The 20,665-nt window shown below is 34.8% G+C and overlaps 1 pseudogene; it reads right to left on the minus strand.

The window, feature by feature from the left end:
- LOC120215477 overlaps nucleotides 1-12,291 on the minus strand; it is a 39,429-nt pseudogene extending 27,138 nt beyond the window's left edge.
- Between the last annotated feature and the right edge of the window lie 8,374 nt (nucleotides 12,292-20,665).

The following is a 20,665-nucleotide window of genomic DNA, read 5'->3' on the forward strand; positions in this document are numbered from 1 at the left end:
CTATACATATAGAGTAGTCCACCGAACCAACATAACTGAATAATTCTTGAAGGACCATAAACATTTAAAAAGCAACATTCTTTATTTACTTCCTTAATCATTCCTTTAATTGCTATTAATCTAAACGATATATGTTGCAACTGTGGATTGAACCAATTTTCGTCCCACAGACTTAAGAGACCACCTGACGCTCCTTCTGACGAAGACTCTGCATACCCACCAAGTTCTTTGCCTCCTAACTTTCTTATCAAAGAAGGTTTCACCCTCTCTAATTTTGTTTCTTGCAAAAAAAAGAAACGAAAGCCTCTGATTGATAACCACCTTCCTAATTGCCCTTACCTTTTCTTTTCTTCCTAATCCCCTGATATTCCAAGTAACACACGAGAATCCAACCATTTCAACTGAAAATTACACTTACCCCAAGCTGAGAGATTAATTCCCACCCTCCTCCCCCTTGTTCTAATTCAATTCGGAAAATTTCTTTGCAAAAGCACTCTTTCCTCCTTTAAATTTGACACCCAGCATTTTGCTCAACTTCCAAGTAAAGACAAACTCCTTATCCTCTATAGGGAAATCAGCCGCAGAACAACCCCTCTCCGACTCCACTGAATTTAACTTCTTACTTGATCTGCTGTTCACTCTCTCACAAAATACAGTACCAGCACTGTTGGATCTTCTTCGACTAGTTGGAGCAGAAGAAAAACTTCTTCTGGTAATCACCTTCTCGGGAGAACTATATTTAAACCCATCAACTTTTAAATCTGACCCTCTTACACCTCCTTCCTGAAGAACCAGTTCTGAATTCCCTTGAGATTCTACTCGTCCCTCTTTCTTATTTCCAACTCCCATAATCTTCAAGTTAATAACTGGCCCAGATGGGGAAAGTCTAAATAAGGGAGACATGGGCTCACTATTACAATTAGAATGGGCTTGTCCATTTTCCAGCTGTTTAAATTTTTTCCTAATACCTACCCCCTCAAAGTCTCCTGTCAACTTTCTTCCAGAAATCAAAAATCAGAAATCCTAACAGCCTTTCTTCTTCATGTTCCCAATCACAGACCTGCTGCGTTGACTTCGACATTTCACAACCACCAACAAAATCAACAACTCCAGTCCAATCCATCCATGTGTCAACCCTATACCTAGTTTCCTTGTCTGACTGATTACTTTTTTCAGACTCCTCTGCTGCCCGACCAACCACCACTGCTTCCCGACCTTCTTCCTCCTTCTCTAACCCTGCACCCTCACCGGACCTCCTCTCCGAGGCCAACTCTGAATAAAATTCTGAAACTGCAAATGATTTTCTAAAAACAGACCCTATCTTTATTTTTACCTTATATGATCTCCCATAAGATCCTAATGTGATCACTTCAGGAACGTTAAAAAGGCTCGCCACCCTTAACAACACCCTTGCCACTGACATATCCTCTCTATTCATTATAGAGTCTTGAATGCATATCATCTTTCCCCACAGCCCAACAAGCTTCTCCATAAAAGGAGCATTCCAACACAACAAGGGAACACCATCAAGTTCCACCGAACAGAAAGCCAATGGGACTCCATCTTCTCTTAGAAGAGGTTCAAGCCAATCAAACCAAAAAAGTAATTCGGCTTTCTTCTTCACCCATACCTCATTTAGCTCTTCAGACGAATCAAAAGTGACCAGACAGGAGATCCAGGCGTAACCCCAGCTGGCTATCCTAACCTTAATCACATCACTGGCCAATCCTTTTTGGACCAACTCTAAATCGAATAAAGGTTTGATGATCCTTGTAAAAGATCTTTTAACCCACTCCGATTCATCCGCAGGGATGTGCATCTCCCACACATTTCTCAATCCAGGAGCCCTAAGAGAACACCCTTCTTTTTGTTCCTTTAACACCGATTCACCACTCTTCCTTCCATTTGAGACCAAAGCATCCTTGTAAGATCTTTCATCTCTTAAGCTGCTCAAAGATTCTGCTCCCTCTCTTATCCTCCTATCCTCTCCCCTGATTGACATATCTTTTTCATTCTGGGATTTACTGGCAGCAGCAATTCTAGACCTATAACTTTGATATTTCGCAGCCCTACAGTCACTTTCTTTCCATCAATCCACGCTCCATTGATGTTTTCAATCGCCTTCTTTAATCCTACCTCATTCTCAAACTGAACGAAAGCGAACATTTGATCTCTATACTTTGGATTTTTTGAAACATCTGGAATGTAAACCTAAACTACTTGACCCTGATGTTGAAAAAGTTCTCTAACAGCTCTCCTTGACACTCTCTTGCTCAAGTTATCAACAAACGCCGTCCATTCCTCACTGGAGGACGTTTGACTGACTAGATTTATTCTCTCACTCGACTCTCTTTCATTACCATAATCTTCAAATAACTACAACTACAACTTCACACTTGCGCATATGTTGAAAAGGGTAGCAAGGTAAGGAGTTATCAATAAGTGTTTCTGGCTACTTCAAAGAAATTAAAAATATTCTATCTGAAACTTATGAAGAGAATTAATGGCTTCACTTTCCACAGAACGGTAAAGCAGAAACTAACAAGCCTAGCCATATAATTACTGGCAAGATATTTTAACAAGTCATTGTTCATATAATGTCTCATCTATATTAATTAATTAAAATTTTTCAACTCAAACACAAAACAAATCCAGCCATGCAACTATAGCAGTTAATTGCACTAATCAGTACATGGATCCCCCAAAGAACTAGTCGTCAAGGAATGTTGGTAAAATCAACCACCCTATCATATTGGATGGTCCAACTATTTATATTAGTGCAAAGTTAACCCTGAGATATGATTTAGGAGCAATTTTAATCATTTTTTGGATGGAAAAAGTCACATGATTGCAAGTACAAAGAAAATAGAATTACAAGACAATTAAATGAAAGATCTGAAAGCATTGAAAAGTCAGATTACACGTACAAAATTATATACTTAATATTGTCTTTATTTTTCATCATCTTTTTTTTCTGTTCACCCTTTCAAGGGTTGCTGGAACTGCAGGCAAAAAGCTTTGTCAGAGATCTTGGAAACTTATGTAACTCGGACTCTAGTGTAAGTGTCAGACACAAGTATCACTAGACTTCTCTAAGTTCTCCTATATATTTGGAGGATCCTTGGAGATCATATCCCCAAACCCAAGTGTTGGACAAGAGTACTACAGAAAAATAAAGAGTCCGAGCAACATAGTTGGAAAGCCCAATTGCTGCCATTCAGTTTCTTAAGGCATGGCTCAGGCGCCAGATATCAGAATAATCCCCGCATTAAGTTGGTATGTCTATGTACAAATTTTATAAGTAAAATGATGTATTACATCACCCTGAAGGATACTTGGTGGTAAGGGAGTCTAGATAACACCTCTATTATTGTAACCTACAAAGAACTAGCAGCCTTAGTACTCATACACAGGTGTAACATTTCTATTATGAAATTGTGAGAAGCCAAAACTAATTACAGTCCGACTCCACAAGAGTTCTTCTCAGTTTATGTTACTAATTTGTTACATTAAGAAGCCACAGGTAGTTAAAAAAAATAAGGCTTAAGGATGCCTAAAGCCCTTGAAATTTTAAAAATAATCAATTAAGCCCCTGAACCATCTTGCACCCAATTGAACCCTTGAATTGATAAAATGAATCAATTAATCCCTTTGACCAATTTTGACCGTTAAGTCTTAACGGTTTTTTTCTTAGATATTACTATCACATGGCATTTGTAGATTTTTAAAGAAAAATTGTAAACAAAATCAGGGGCTTAATTGTTTTTTTTTTTCAAAAGTTCGAGGGCTTATGGCACCCTTAAGCCAAAAAAAATAATGAATGCACTAAAGAACAAAATGAATATGAAAGATTGAATAAAATGTAACTAGAAAGAGGATATTGCAATAACCTTGATTAAATTAAGTACAATTATTGGATTGCCGTATCTCTTCGCCAAGTCCTCAAAATGCAATTTGGTTGCCTGGTATGTAGGATCATACCTCTGTACTGAAGTAAAACAAAAACAATAAAGATTTTGTTGACCTGAAGTTAGGTATATGAAGATGCAAAGGGCTACAACAGGAAAACAAAGAAAAGAACAGAAAAGAATCAAGCTGAATTTTACAGATTATATCAGGTTTAGGACTAAATCTTGAAGCTTCTTGGGACCAGAAAAGAGGAATTGAGCCACGCATCTGCACAACAGAACTCATCTTTCCCTTGTAAGACCCAACTTCTTCATCAAGGATAATTTGCTCCATTTCAACATCATTTGCAACCCTTCCTATATCATTCACTCCCCTTTTCAAGTACCTGAGATTAATGAAAAAATACATCAGACTTTGGAAAAATAAACTATAAATTTTAGAATGAATCCACCTCAATCCCCCCCAACTTTTTTTCTTTATCTTTGTACCCCCTGGACCAAAAATCTAGAAGCCAATGACAAGAAATTATTTGCATCTTCCATATACTCCTTGAAATAATATTCAGCGAAGCTTCAAAGGATATATTCAAACAGTGAACATATATTGCTCCTTTTTTACTCCACATGACATCATAGACAATTATAACAAGAAAAAAAGGAAGAATAAGAAGGCAAATCTTGGAAACTTGAGGGGAAAAACCATCATAGCATGCTTCAAAGAACACCTTTTGAAAGAGTTTACCTGTTCTGGCACTCATATAATCACCCAGGAAATAGAAGACAAAAAGAGAAGGAATAGAACCAAAAAAAAAAAAGAACAGATAATGATTGTAATATTGGATCAAAAAATACATCAAACTACCAGGCGTTTTCAAATTTCAAATTTCCAAGGGAGAGAGAAAATATGGGTGTCGTTTATACAGCCCTCACTATTGTCATCCATCGTTAGCCTTCCACCTTCCGTCGTCCGACGTCCGACGTCCGCCGTCCTCCGACCACCGTCCGCCGTCTTCCGACCACCGTCCACCGCCGCACTCCGACCTCCTTTTGACGCCGGTTTTCTCAAGGATCTTCGTCTACCCACAGCGTTTCCTTTTTCCTGGTTCTTTTTGTTAGATTCCTCTTCAATCGGAGCAAATCTACTTGCCTTTCTCCGCCGTTCTTTTCCTCCAGCAGTTTTCCAAGTTTAGTTTCAACCGTTCCACTGTGCTCGCCGGAAGCTCGTGACAAAAACCCAAGTACTCTAATGTGAATACCCACTCCTGGTCAACGGAAATCTTCCTGAGAAAAACTTATTTTTCTAGATCGCCGTTGCTGGCTCTGGGTTTTCACGTACGGAGGCATATCTTACCTAGCATTTTACTTCTCTGGTTTTTTCGTTCAAATCTGCATTCAAAATCCAGGACAGTTTGTCAAGTCTCTGGGTGTTTTATTTCAACAGTCATTCATCATGCCGAGTGTTGGAATCCTACCTTCTCTCAAGCTGAGACCTCCGGTCCAAGTTCCTTCATCCTCTGCAGCCGCGCATTCTCTGCCATCTCACCCTTCTCATCATGATGAGGTTCATACTATCTTCATTATGGGTCTGCCTGAAGATGTCAAAGAGAGAGAGTTGCAGAATTTTCTGAGATGGCTTATAGGTTTTGAAGATTCACATTTGAGCTTCAAGGGAGATAAGCCCAAGGGTTTCGCTCTCTTTTAAACTGTTAAATTTGCAGTTGCTGCCAAGGATGCCCTTCAGAAAATGGTTTTTGATGCTAAGTTAAAGTCCTTTTTGCACATCGAGATGGCAAGGAAGAATCTTGTTAAAAAGAGGAGTAGTTACAGATTCTGATTTTGACAAGTACGGAGGTTTTCCTATTCCTCCAGTACTGCCATTGCCAATTCCAGCTTCTGAAGCATCTCCTAGTATTCATGTGCCAGTTAAAGAGGTGTGATGCGATGAAAAATCTGCAGTAAATGGTGTACTTGAGGGATCCAGGGAGTCAATCACAAAGGGGTGCAGAGTTGACAAGTCTGGATGCTTCAAGTTATTTGTTGAAAATTTACCAGAGAAGATTCATTGGGAGAGGTTTGGATCTCTATTTTGCTCTCATGGTCGGGTACTTAGAGCTTTTATTCCAAATAAAAGGAATTCAAAAGGAGTTTGTTTTGGTTTTATTCGCTTCGCATCAATCGAAGAAGCAAGGAGAGCGATCACAAAAATGAATGGCTCTTGTATCGACGGCAGCAAAATTGGTGTTTCTTTCGCTAAATTCAAACCTCAACATTCCTATTGGAGAAAGTCCTCGACAGGTGTTCTTCACAAGTCCGAGATGGAAGATGATTCGAGGAAGAATCATTATAAAGTTGAAGGTGTTATAGATGAAGAAAAACTTCAGGTGTTGAGCAATTGTCTAGTGGGGTGGTGTAAGGACTTTGTCAAAATTGGTCATCTCGCTAGACAAATCCAAGCGAAGGGCCTCACTGGCTTCACCTTAATAAGAGCTGCTGGTAATGCGATTTTAATGATTTTCGAAGACAATGCTTCATTGAGAATTGTGAAGAACGATAAATCAAAGATTCTCGCAGAGTGGTTCTCCATAGTCGAAGCTTGGTCAGAGAGTTAGGTAATGGAGTGTCGTCGAGTATGGTTAGTTTGCGAGGGTGTTCCTTTTCACGCATGGAATTGGAATACTTTCAAGAACATTGCTGATAAGTGAGGTTTATTACTAGCTATAGACGAAAGTTGTCATTCTCCATCATCCTTTGATCGGGCAAAAATTCAAGTCCTCACAAAGGTTGATGCGAGAATTGATGCGATGGTGGAATTGAAGGTTGGTGACAACTTCTTCAAGGTCATGGTGCATGAGATAGAGCCTTCATTCAAACCAAACTCTTGGGCTCCTGAAGAAGACCAGTCTCATTAGATCTTGTCTCTTCAATTGTGGTTTTGTTTTAGTTTATATGGCTGTAGGTGTTGTGCTTTTAATTTGCATTATGTTCTGTTGCGTTGTTTTATTCCTACTACTGGTGGTGTAATTAGAAGTAAGGTGATTAGACTGTGGCTTTATATGAGGTTATATGAGGTTAAGGTGTTTATTGTAATGGTGTTCATCACCATGAGAGGATATTCCGTGGTGTCTTTTGTATCGGGTATTATTATTAATAAAATTTGAGGTATTCTTTTCTTCCTTCCAATGTTCGTTAACATACTTTTAGTATGTGAACGAATACGAAGGGAGTTTTTAATGAGACCTCCAACTTCTATAAAAAAATGATTGTAATATTTAAGAATTTAAGAATTATATCAAATTCTGATATTTGAAAAGATCTAGGATAATTTGCTCTGGTAACCATTATAAATAATGAATTAACAAAAAGGCAAGATAATAAATATTTCTAACCATCAATCCATCTGCCATCTTTTTTATGGATCATCATTCATCGCAGCTAAATAATGAAAACAATTACTCTTACTAACTGCTTCCTATCACATTCAACTCTGATCATCATTTCGTGTTATACCATCAGACTACTAATCAACCTGCTCTCTTTAGATTCTGTTTTGGTCCTAATTAATCAATCTTTAAATCCTGAGCATTTTTTCAACTGTAGTGTGCCACTAACTCCCTCTTGTCAATTAAGAGTTAAGACTATATTTCCACAAATAGTTCATCAGGAATATAATCTTTAGCATGCCAGTTCAGTGCAGTTCAGATCATCAGGAACTAGAAAGGATGAGCAATGGCATACAAGATACCATTACTTACAACATTACAACGAGCCTATTGCCTATCAGCCATAAATTGACCGTTTGACTAAAAATGTGATGCCAACATGCCTAAAATTCTAAATGGAGCAAACCAAGCAAAAAGAAGGGATTTTATATCTAACATTTTTCAACAAAAATGCATGTATGACATTTAATGGACTAAGATCTTTTAGTTAGTAATAAGCAAACCAAGTAAAGAACACAAATTCCAAGCAAAATGGCAGATTTTCAAGTTGAAAACATCTGCTAACATATTACAACGTTCGAATGCAACTTCAGTGGTCTGTAAAGGATGAAGGATGCATGCAAAACAGTTACCGTGTTCCAGCAAAATGCCGAGATCATCTAGAAACTATGGTAACACTGAAGTCCCTCCCAAAGATTGATAGCCGAGTCTGTAAGTAGCACAAAACCAAAAAAATCAAGAGAATTGGTTGAATAAGCAACAAGAAGCACATCAAACTTAAATAAAATATTCATATTAGTAAGCAACAAATTGTTTTAACCATACCAAAGACTTTCAGCATTACTAAAATAAACTAACAACCAAATGTCAGCTTCCTCTAACATAAATTAAAAAGAAATCAATGTGGTGTAATTGTATCAATATTATCACATTGGGAAAAAAAATTATATCTAAACTTTTCTGACACCGTTCTTCATATTCAAGATTCCAGATTAATTCTAGTATGTTGGAATATATGTCAGAATTGAGCCTCTGACTGAATTTTTCCTTTCCATGTATTCAGCCAAATGGATTCTAGTAGGTAGAAATATCTGTAAGAATTGAGCCTCAGACTGAATTTTCCATTTACATTTATTGAGCCAAATGGGTTCTAGTATTTAGAAATATCTGACAGAATTGAGTCTCTGACAGAATTTTTCATGTTTATTCATTGAGCCAAATGGAAAAAGGAAATAAATATAGGCCGATATAGGAGGAAAAAATAGCCAGATACATATGGCACTGCACATATGTAAGACAGGGCGAGCCTTAAAGAACATAAATAATGGCTTATTACAACTGGCAGCAAAAAATCAATAGTTACAGGTAATGACAGAGGATGCTGAAATCAAACTAATTCTACAAATAAAAATTTTTGATAGAAGTTGGAGGTCTCATTAAAAACTCCCTTCGTATTCTTCCACATACTTAGAAGTATGTTGAAGAACAAGGAAGGGAGAAAAGAGTGCCTCATATTTATTTAAATATAATACTAAGTACATGAGGTAACACCAAACCCACATGCGGGAATAAACACCAATACAACCCATATCACCTAGAAATCTTACATCGTCAACCAAAAAGCCCCTAAATCACCTCAAGATGTAAGATAACATAACAAAAACCAACAATTACAACCACAAACTTAAAAACGCCTCTGAATACAGCAGCCGAACAATCACAACCCAATTGGAGGATCAAGTTCTAAAGAAATATCGCAATCTTCAGGAACCCAAGAATTAGGTTTGAAGGAAGGATCAACTTCATGCACCAAGATTTTGAATAAATGATCCCCGACCTTCAACTCCAACAACTCATTAATTCTCACTTGAGCGTTTGTGAGTATTTGGATTTTAGCCCGATCAAAAGACGAAGGGAACTCACAACTGTTATCGATTGCTATTAACTTGCCCCACTTAGTAGCTATGTTTTTGAAAGTATCCCAATTCCAAGCGTGAAAAGGAATACCTTCGCAAACTAGCCAAACGCGCCGGCTCTCCACCACAAGGCTCTCAGACCAAGTTTCCACTCTGGAAAACCATTCTGCAAGAGTTTCTAACTTTTCATCCTTCACGCATCTCAACGAATTAGAATCTTCAAAAACCATTAGAACTACATTTCCAGCAGCTCTCATAAGCGTGAGCCCCGCTAGTCCAATGCAGCAAAAAAACTCTACCAACATTTTAATTACCTGTTTAAAATGCCCATGAACTAATGCTATTGTCCAAATGGTGTTACCGCATCTTGAACGCATGGCTTGGGTTAAATAGACATTCCAAACAAATATGTTATCATATGGCATCCTTTCTTCGCCTACAGATAAAACACTTTTTTGCAAACTTTGCATTACAGGATACGTATAGCTGTAGAAAAAATCTTTGGTCAAGTCCACACTGGAAAGCAGCTTCTTGTACCTGAAGCCCAAAAGCAAATGAATAAGAATAGTTAAAAAGCTCTACTAAAATTAGACCCTGAAATGCCAACAAAAAGCGAGAAAGTAAAAAAATACAGCAAAATACAAACCAAAGGAATAAGGCAAAGCCTACAACATAATATACGTACACGATTATTTAGTTTCACATTGTTTTTCTTTAACAGTGACTGAGAAAAACCACAGATCAAATTGGTGACTATTATTGGTGATACAGATAAAAGTACAGATTACATGGCAGCACTTACAATTACTTAAAGTTATTAAACAAAAGCAAAATCTATTTAAAATATATAAATATCCAAACAGATCTCTCTACACACACAGAATTAAATGCAGTTCAAGATTGGAAAATTACTGATCTTTCAACTTGGGAGACTGTTGTTCCCTTAGCAAATCACTCAATGTAATTATAAAGCGAAGAAAAAATGGCCTGATGGATATTTTGCCTATTGGAGAAGATAATGTCACTGACCTCCATTCAAATTAAAGTAGATTAGTAGAAACCAAAAGTAGCAGGGGGAGCCAATGCATTTCCCTGTTTCTAATGTCTCATTGCTTACTAGTTACAACATAATAGCTACAAATTGTTTAGTTTTCACGTGTTTTTCGTTGTAGTTACTGAGAGAAGCCATACATCAAAATGGTGAGTATCATTACTGAGGTCGATATAAGGATAGATTTCCATGATAGTAGTTATAATTACTTAAAGGTATTTAAGAAAGCGAGATCTTATTAAAAGGGGTAAATATCAGAGAAGGACTCCACACACACATAGCACTAAATGGAGTTTAAGATTTGAATATTACTGATCTTTTGAAACTGGGAACCTAAGTTCACTTTAATAAATATCTCTAACCTCTGAATTCTTAGAAAGAAAAGAAAACAAGGCCTGAGTGCTGATTGAAGAAGATAACATAACTGATCTCAATTTAAATTAAAGTATACAGTTGAAACATCTCAAGTGGGTGCAGATTGTGGAGTTTCCTGTTTCTCCTGTCTCAGAGCTTCCCCATTGATCCACTTAGGGTAACAAAAACAGTCCATTTTCTCCATAAAGTAATCACTAAAAAGACAAGAAACTGTAAAAGACACCTCACAACCTAATAAGAGTAGAAAAATCACTTCTAAGGGAATGGTTTGTGTCACCACATAGTTTGGTGTTGCAATTGCATCCATATTCTGCAAAACGACTATGTCTAGGAATGCAATAGAGATAAATGCATAAAAGGAAAGCAGTTAATGTCGAAGTGAATAAGCAAAGTCAGTTCTACTTTCAAACTGATAAAAGGTTCTAAAAAGGAATAAAATGATCCACAGGTTTTCAACCAAACCTAAAAACTAACTATGAAGCAATCAAAATAAAGGAGATACCTTAGCTCCGTTTTAGAATGTGCTATGTCGGATTGAACAGAAACATGAGGAATTGTGATCAACTGGCTCTCATCTATGCTATATATTGCATGACCACATATACTACCAATTTGCTGTCGCTTTGTAACCAGTATCAAGTAGTATGACTCCAAAAACTTGATGCAACCTGAAAATCCGAGTACATGGTAGAGATTTTAATAGAAACTGTAACTATTCCTTAAATGCCTTTTAAAAGTTAGTAATTTGTCACTAGCCTACAATCCCGAAAACCTTTGCCACAAAGTTTAAGCCCCCAGTGGCACGATTCCCTTCAGCAATCCGCTGAAGCAAGTTTTTTATCTCTTGCGGTGAATAAACCACCGGGTCTTCACTGATATTAAGATCAGATGGTTCAGATCGATCAATTTTCAGCACCCGAAAGAATTTCTTGTTCCTATCGCTCCCAATTAAATAAAACCTCTGTTTAAAGAAACCATAAATAAATAAATTAATACCCTTTCAAGACAAAAGCCTCAATCCTGAACAAAAGGAGATGAAAATCATGCATAAAAGTAATCTAATTAACCTATTAGCAACCAAACAGCAGTTTTAAAATTCTTTATTAATCAATTCTAATCTAATACAGCTAATATAGCAATTTCTTTCTTCATTTCCTATTTCATATTTTCATATCCATCATTTATCTTAAAAAGATACCACTTCATTTACTTTTCGACAGCAACTAACCTTATGCAAAAAAAAAGACCGAAAAAGAAAAGACAAATTAGAGAAACGCCTTTCCTGCTGCTAAAATCAAGAAAATTCTATGATTATTCCATGAAAACCAAAATAGAAAAAAGAAAGGATAATTACAGCTCGAGTTTCATAAAGCTTGAACTTCTCAAGGGAATAGGAATTGGAATCGGCCTCCGGATCCATAGACGGGTGAATCTTAGCGTATGGAAGAGAAATTGATTTTCGAATTCTCCGATTTTTCCATTTTGGTGGTAAAATTTTAGGACTCGATTCAATTTCAATGCTGTGGTTCGGGCATTTTGGTTCGGATCAAGTTAGTTTCATTTAACAACTAAAACGGCATTGGATCTCTGCAAACTTCAACTGAGTTGGCTTCGGCTCTGAAATGCCATTGAAGTAATTTAGAAATATATCAGATTTATTAGAGGGCTGGGCTTAATTAAGGGCTGGCCTTGTTGGACAACTTTATTAGGATCAGGTGCAAATCAATATCTATATTAAAATTAGGTAATTTAATACGTACAAATTCCACTTCATTATTTGGTAATGGTGTAATGACAAATAAACCCTTCATTTTTACTATTTTTCAATTATAATCTTATTTTCCTTTTGCAATTTAAATCTTAAAAGTTTAATTTTTTTTCAAATAAGATCCTTTTAGATGGTCAACTAACGACTAACATTCTTATTAACATGACATGATGGGTATTTATTTTTTGGTTTTAACTAAATTAATCGACTAAATCAAATTAATTTAATTAATTTGGTTGGCTATCAAATTAGTTCAGTCTTAAAATAATTAATATATTTTTTAATATTCAGTTAACAGTTAATTTGATTCAAAATTGGTTAATTAATTAAAATTAATAAATATTGAATATATTATATATATTAAATACATATTTAAAACTCAAACCCATTAAGAAGTAAGACCTAATCATTTTTTAACCACACTAGACTCATTAAATTATCGATACCTAATTAAATTTTAACTCAAATAAAAAATACTTTTATTATATTAAAATTAATCTAAATAAAAAAATTATTAAAAATCGATTAATTCGGTTAACCGACCAAAATATCGAACTTTATTTGATTCGGTTAATATGTTAAAAAATATTCAATTCGGTTAATGGTTACAGAAAAAGATTCAATTAATTCGGTTAATAGAAATTTGGTTCGATCAGTAGCCGAATTAATCGTTTGAACACCCTTAGACATGCCAACATGATTTGTGCATAGGAGCAAAGCAATTTATTTTGGACAAAAATTGAAGTTGAGGTTAAAGGTTAGAATATAAGTTGATTTACAACGAATTTTTGAATGAGACTCGAGAACTTTTAATTCAAAATATCTTCTTATGAACTGATCAATTGTCAGTTATATTTTTAACGCGTGTTGAAATGCCACAATTGGATGTCAAAAACTCAAGGAACATTTGTTTTTAGTGGAGACAACATATGCAGAAAATAATATATGAGTCAAATACAATATTTTTTTAATTATAATTTTTTAATCATTTTATTGAATATTTGTAATTAATTTTATTCCAATACACTTTATTATGAGTTTTAGATTATTCAATATTATAATATTATTAATTTTTATTTTGTTATGATATTTAGATAAGTTTTAATTTTTTCTACAACTATTAAATTAGATAGTAATATTAAAGTACAGAAATTAATTTTTAGCATAATAGAGGAACTAAAATCATAATTAAGCATTATTATAAAACGAAGGGTAAACTACACAGTTGATCACTTTTGTTTCAATTTTATAAACGTATGGTCACTCGATTCAAAAAACATTATATATCGTCATTTTTGTTTCATTTTAACTAAGATGGTCACTGAGACATTAGCTGTCGTGAGTTTGATAACGTGGCACGTTAGTAAAAATGTTTAATTTTTATTTAAACCCTTTAACTTTAGATAAATTACTAATTATGGGCCTTTTTGTAAAACTAAAATAGTTTAGGGATAAAATATCAATTTACCCTTTTTACATATGTTTTCTTCTCCAAACTTATCTTTTCCACGACTTCCCCTGTTTCATCTCTAAACCACTGCTTCATCTTAAAATTAATTTTCACTTTGATTCATTATTTTTCTCGATTCCCCAAAATTAATTTGTTCTTTTTTATGAGCATGAACTAAAGGGCGAAACTAAAAGAATCCTTGTCACAAAGCTGAAAACACTCTCTCGTGAAAAAAAACTGTATTTTCTTTAGCACAAAACGATGCATGATTTCATCGTTTCCACTCGATTTCGGGTGGTTTTCAAAGAACAAAAAAGAAAATAGTAGGGATAATTACAAAGGGTTTGTCACACCCAAAAATTCTTGAGCTTTATTAAGTATTAATTTAATCAATTTAGGGATTAAATTGCAAGTTTTCAAAAATTGTAGTTTAGTTTTGAACTTGTGGGAAGTTTAGGGCCAAACCTTAAACCCTAAACCCTATCGATCAGGCTAGGCTATTGTTTTGATATAAAATAATAATAATTTCTTTCATATTGATAAAATGAGATAACACATTTTCCATAACCAGAAACCCCTCAGTGTGAACTAAACCCCAAAATCAACCCCTAACCTACACGATTCCAAGCCATTCCTGTCGCCAATCTCCGTTCAACCTCCCCCGATCAGTAGTGGAGTACACCGCCATCGCTGTCGAACTCAGAAGCAACATGTAACCTCAACTCAATCTTTAACGACCCTGAATCGACCACCGTTTAGCCTGAATTGAAAGCAAAGGCTTTCAAAATCCTCATCGCCCCTCCTCCGTCACCGTTCGTCGGTGAGCAACTTCGATCGTCCCAATTGAAACGCCGTCATCATACGACCAAAAACCCCATGGTCAATCGTTGCTAGCTATCGCCGTTAGTCGTGGGGATTCGTTCGAAGTTTACTGGAGAAACCTAGGTCACGAGTCAGTTTTTTGTGAATTTCGAACACCTTGGTCATCAGTTTGCCTCACCGCAACCTCAGCTAGACTCCTCTCCATCGTGCGCTCGAAACCCGACTGAGATAGTCAACCATCGTCGATTTTGGTAAGTCTCGAATGTTTTTCCGGTTGATTTAAATTGTTTTGGGTTGAATATTAGGTTGTTTTGGATTAATTTTGGTTCATTGAAGCTGTTAGAGTACTCAGCCATCATCCCTAACCACGTCGCCACCGTCACGAGCCGTCGCGTGCGTGTGGAGCTCCTTCCCGATCTTGGAACACCCTAGAACCAATTTGAGTCAACCCGAATCGGTTCGAGTCAACTCGAACCGACCCAAGTCAACTGAACCGATCTGACCCATTAATCTTGACCCGAACCGTTGACTTTGACTTGACTATTGACTTGCCCATTGACCGTTGACCTACCCATTGACTTTGACAAAAAAGTCAAATTTTCTAAAAAGTCATATTTATATATTTTTTTACGTCCCGAGTCCGAATTCGAAGTTCATTTTGCCAAATTCAAACTCGGTAAGCTATTTTTTGACATTTTATCTCTCGATTTAATATGAATTTTCACGTTTAAGTTTTGTTTCTAAAGTAATTGGTTTTGAAATGTATCTGATACATTATGGGACGTGAAATTAAAGTTTGAGGGAAATCAAATAAAGTTTAATTGGTTAATCAATGTGGCTCGAAAATCAAGGTAATACTTTACTACCCTATACATACTTTACGGTACATATTGGTATTGCTAAATGCATGGATGAATATGTTTCATCTCATCTGTATAGTTAATTAATTCTAAACTCAATTCAAATGCGATAAAAAGTAAGTAATTGAATAAAACTATGATGGCTCGTATAAGAAAATAAAAGATTTATAAGGAACAATTCCAAGTTTTGTGATTAACCAATGAAGCGTTAAACCTCATAACCCTTAAAATTTGGTTATTCTTGTTAAAAATTGAAACACCGAAAATACGTATATGAGAAATTATGGAATTACCCTTGAAAGGTAAAAATAGTCCGAATTGACCCCGATTGAGAAAGTACCTTAAGAATTCGTATTTGATTTGGTAAATTACTAATTTAACTCTTAAGTTTTCATTTTGTTCGGAAGATTACATATAAACGGTTCATAACCTCTAAGAAGGCACTAGACCCATAATTTCTGATTTATGAGCATACACCCGGAGACTAACTTATCAAAAGTACTCTTATTTTCATAATTATTTGAAATGACTGAAATAAATGATAAGTTTGAATTAAATGGGAAGATTGGGCGAAAAGAAGGGCTGAAATAACCCTAAAGTATAAAATAACCCAAAATACCCCAAGCTCTAGAATGACTAATTATCGTTAAGCTCTGAAATGAATAAATCTACCTAGAATACCATAATAATCTAAAAACCCTCATGACCTGTATTAAGCAATGCCTTTGGATAACTTCTGAAGATAAATGTGAAGTTTTAGATGTTGTAGCACCCTTAAGGTTATAGAGTACAACCTAAGTAGGTCGATCATCCCTAATACTGTTACATTATGGGAAGCAAATAAATATCGCTTAAATACATGTGTGTCTTCTCATGATCCATCCAAAGATGGTTCTAAAGGTGATCAGCTCGATTCTACAATTTAATTAATTTTAAGAAATGAATATTCGTGAAATTTTTCTATCTACATAATTGATAAGTGTCGCCTTTGTTGGGAATTATACAGTGCAATTGGAATTGAAAACCTATTAAGATACTTGAAATATGGAATTCTATAAATCGATTCACATCCTTATTAAGATAATTTATCAAAATTTTCAGGAATAGAATGACTAAAATGCCCTTATATGCCTGATTGATGGAATTACTTTGAGAATGTCTGAATCTTAAGTAAATTTTGATGCAATAATTCCTGAATATCTTGCTGATATATTTGAATACTATGATCATGATAAATCACTTCCTTAATGATTGATGAATCTACTAGCTATCAAACTTTCTTTTTAAAAGGTACTCATTTTTTAAATTCAATCAGTTTGCAGAAGTTTTATGTTTCCCTAACTTGATAATTGCTAAGTACCTCTGGAAAAAAAATAGATCATATAATGTGTTCCTTATACACTATATAATTGTTTTACTTGTTTTAAAATATGATTTTCCAAAATTACAGATTTACTGAAGTATTGATTTATTGCTTATGAACTATGGCTACATAATATGTGTTCTCTGGTTACCTATTTTCACTGGAAGATATATTCATTCCTGATTTATGGATCATGGAATATATTTTTACTGTATAAATCGATTATTGGGATATTGTTTGGGTAGGATTTTGGAGTATGTAGGTTCAATTCCATCAAGCTGGTAATTACTTATGTAGGTTCAGCACCGATCAAGCTGGTAATTCCTTATGGACCTAAGGCGACCCTTGGGTGGGATCCTAGGCCCAATCGGCCTAGCAGTAAGACCTTATGGACCCTAAGGTACTCCCTTAGGTTGTCTAATTTGTTGTGTACATTGGGTAAGTTCTTATGGGAATAAGGGCACACCCCTAAAGTAGGCACCTACGCTTCGGCTAGGGTAAGACCTTATAGACCCAATATGCTCCCTTAGGTTGGCACCTACGCCCAATGGGCTTAGGGTAAATCCTTATGGATGCAGTTCTGGGTATCTACATATCAGTGTTTGGTTGGAGGGTATTATTGTGGTTTTAATATATGTTTTAAGCTACTAATGTTTTTAAATGATCTGTACACATTTCTTTGTTCTGTTGGAACATACTAGACTCTCCAATTCAATCTTTTGAATTTGTCTCAATCTGAATACTTTATTCAGACTGTAAATTTCTGTTTATAACTGAAGACTTAGCTAATGGAATCTGAATTCATCATGAGAATCTGATGATGACTGTCCCGCTAAGGAATTTATGTTTTACCTTATACCCGATGACATATTGTATTCATCTGGTAGTTTTGTATTACTGAGTTTCCCAATACTCACACTTTACTCACCATTTCAGGTTAAAAGAATCGATCCAGTGCAGCTATCAACTTTAGTTTTTGGGAGTTCCTTCGGCTTTGCTTGCAGAGTACGGTACAATGTGTAATTAGGGGGCATGGATGTCACATTTGAATTTTTTTATATATTGAGTATGAAACTTGTATAATTTTAATTCTTCTTGTAATATATGAATGGTTTTCTAAACTTATATTTTAATTATAAATTATTTTATGATTTTATACGTTTAAACAAAAATTTTATTTTTTCCTAGATTTTTACTATGGGTCGCTCTGATGGCCCTAATGTGATACCTCGGATCGAATCAGATCGAGTTACCCACATCGATCTAAGGGTGTTACAGGGTTCTCTTTATTTCTTGATTTATTTGCATATTTCCATGGATTTTTGCATTGGAGACAATGAACATTCTTATATTCAACTAAGAAACGATGTTCTTGGCTTGATAGTGTTGAAATAAGATATAAAGGAACTTTCATTTTATCTTTAATTGATCACTTCCGGATTCTCTCCAGAGACTAAATTCATTGGTATTGTTCAGTTTATCAAACAATATGTTTACAAGTGAGTTTCCTCCATGGATTGGTTACTTGAGCAACTTGGAATATATGGATTTTTCATGCAACAGTTTAACTAGAAGCTTGCCATTATTAATCAATAATCCAAAAGATCTAAGATGTTGAACTATGTTTCGATATAACAATTTAAGGCAAAATGGTTTTTGGACTTGAATTGAATTTACAAAATGGTTTTTGGACTTGAATTGAATTTACAAAATGTTTTTAGACTTAATTGAATTTATTCAAAATTTACAAAAATAATTCAAAGTTCTTTTAATTTAAAATTGAGCACAAAAATGTTTTTATGAACAGTAACCCGAGGCTCAAAAATTCCAGTTTGTAAAAGGGGAACCGATTCCCCCCAAGGGGGTACCGATTCCCTCACTGTTCATCAGCCCAACGGTCATAATATTTGAATATTATGAAGGGGTATCGATTCCCTATGAAGGGGTACCGATTCCCCCCATTCTGGGCAGCTTTTTTGAGTATAAAAATCATTCCCAAACGGCTCCAAAACATCCCCAACGACTAGATACGACTTCAAACTCATTCCAAGCTATAAATACAAGCTAAGGACACTTGAAGAAGTAAGAGAACAACTATCCAAGCAATCAAACACAAGAGAAGAATTTTTCATTCTTATTTCATCTTTCTCTTGTAAATATTTTGTTCTTGTGAGCTCAATCTTGTAAACACCTACCTTAGAGAGGTTTTCTTGTTTACATTTATTATCCTTTTGTAAAGGGGAAAGGTTCTAGCTTAGCCCGTGTAAAAGCTAGGGAAAGGTTCTAGTTTAGCCCGGAAAAACTAGGGAGTTTGTAAGGTTACTCTTTATCCTCAAAAGAAAGAACAAATTAGTGAATTTGTTGGAAAATCCTTAGTGAGGAGCTAAGGTAGTGGATGTAGACTTTGGTTGATAAAGTCGAACCACTCTAAATCGCTGTGCAATTTTCTATCTTTCAATCTCCTTACTCCCTAAACACAAAACCATTCCGACCCCTCTTTGCAAACCGTTTCGGTTGTCGATTCGAGCTTCCGAAAATCCCAACATAAGATATTTAGGATTGTCTAATAATAAGTTGATTGATAATATTCCAGCTGGTTTATTTGATATGGGATTGGAATATATGGATCTTTTCGATAATCAGTTCAATGATTCGATTCTGAGAGGTTTGAGTAGTCTCTTCAAAACTTGGATCTGTTTAGAAATGACCTTGAAGGAACGATCCCTACAGAAATAGGGTTTTTTTCCAACATGTGGTACTTGAACTTATCATGGAACAAGCTTCAGTCCAGGACAATGTCAGAGCTCGAGTTGTTTCTGAACCTGACCATGCTTGATCTTCGAGATAATGCTTTGTCCGGTGATGTTCTGGGGTATATATGTGAATATGATAGTATGGTTATCTTCAACTAGATCAAAATTCATTGAGTGAACCAATTTCAAATGAGATGAATTAGTGGTTTAAAGATGAAGCAATAGAGATGATAGGTTTAGGGAAAAGAAAATGGGTAAATTGATATTTTATCTCTAAACTATTTTAGGTTTACTAAAAGACCCATGATTAGTATTTTATCTAAAGTTTACGGGTTCAAATAAAAATTAATTTTTTTACTAACGTGTCACATCATCAAACTCATGGCAGCTAACGTCTCAATGACCACATCTTAATTAAAATGAAAAAAAGTGATCATATATTATGTATTTTGAATCGAGTGACTATATGTTTATAAAACTGAAACAAAAGTGACCAACTCTTTAGTTTACCCTAAAATAAAGTAAACCTTGCGATATTCAACGTTTTATTTGTTTCATTGTGGTCCATATGGTGGAACTCAAGATTACTTTGTGATAGGTTATTTAAAAATTGTATATATTAATTAAAATATTTTAATATTTTTGTCAATCTAAATTATATATCAAAATATCATATTAAGATTTTTTTCATAAATCCTTAAATTTATTTTGTTCATATAAAAATTTAAAGAAATAATAATAATAATTATTATTTAGAATTGTGTCTAAATTTTTATTTTTTAAAGATAAAATTTCATGAATTCACATGATAAATATGGATATTTAAAATAAAATTTATAAATATAAATTGAATTGAAAAAATATTTAAAACATTTACCTTCAACTGAAATGAAATTAAAAGTTAAATGTTTGGTAAACAAAAAATGGCTTTTCATTCGTTTAAAATAAAACAATAATAG

This window comes from Hibiscus syriacus, unplaced genomic scaffold, assembly GCF_006381635.1.
Source record: "Hibiscus syriacus cultivar Baekdansim isolate YM2019G1 unplaced genomic scaffold, ASM638163v2 tig00110121_pilon, whole genome shotgun sequence".
Classification (NCBI taxonomy): Eukaryota; Viridiplantae; Streptophyta; class Magnoliopsida; order Malvales; family Malvaceae; genus Hibiscus; species Hibiscus syriacus.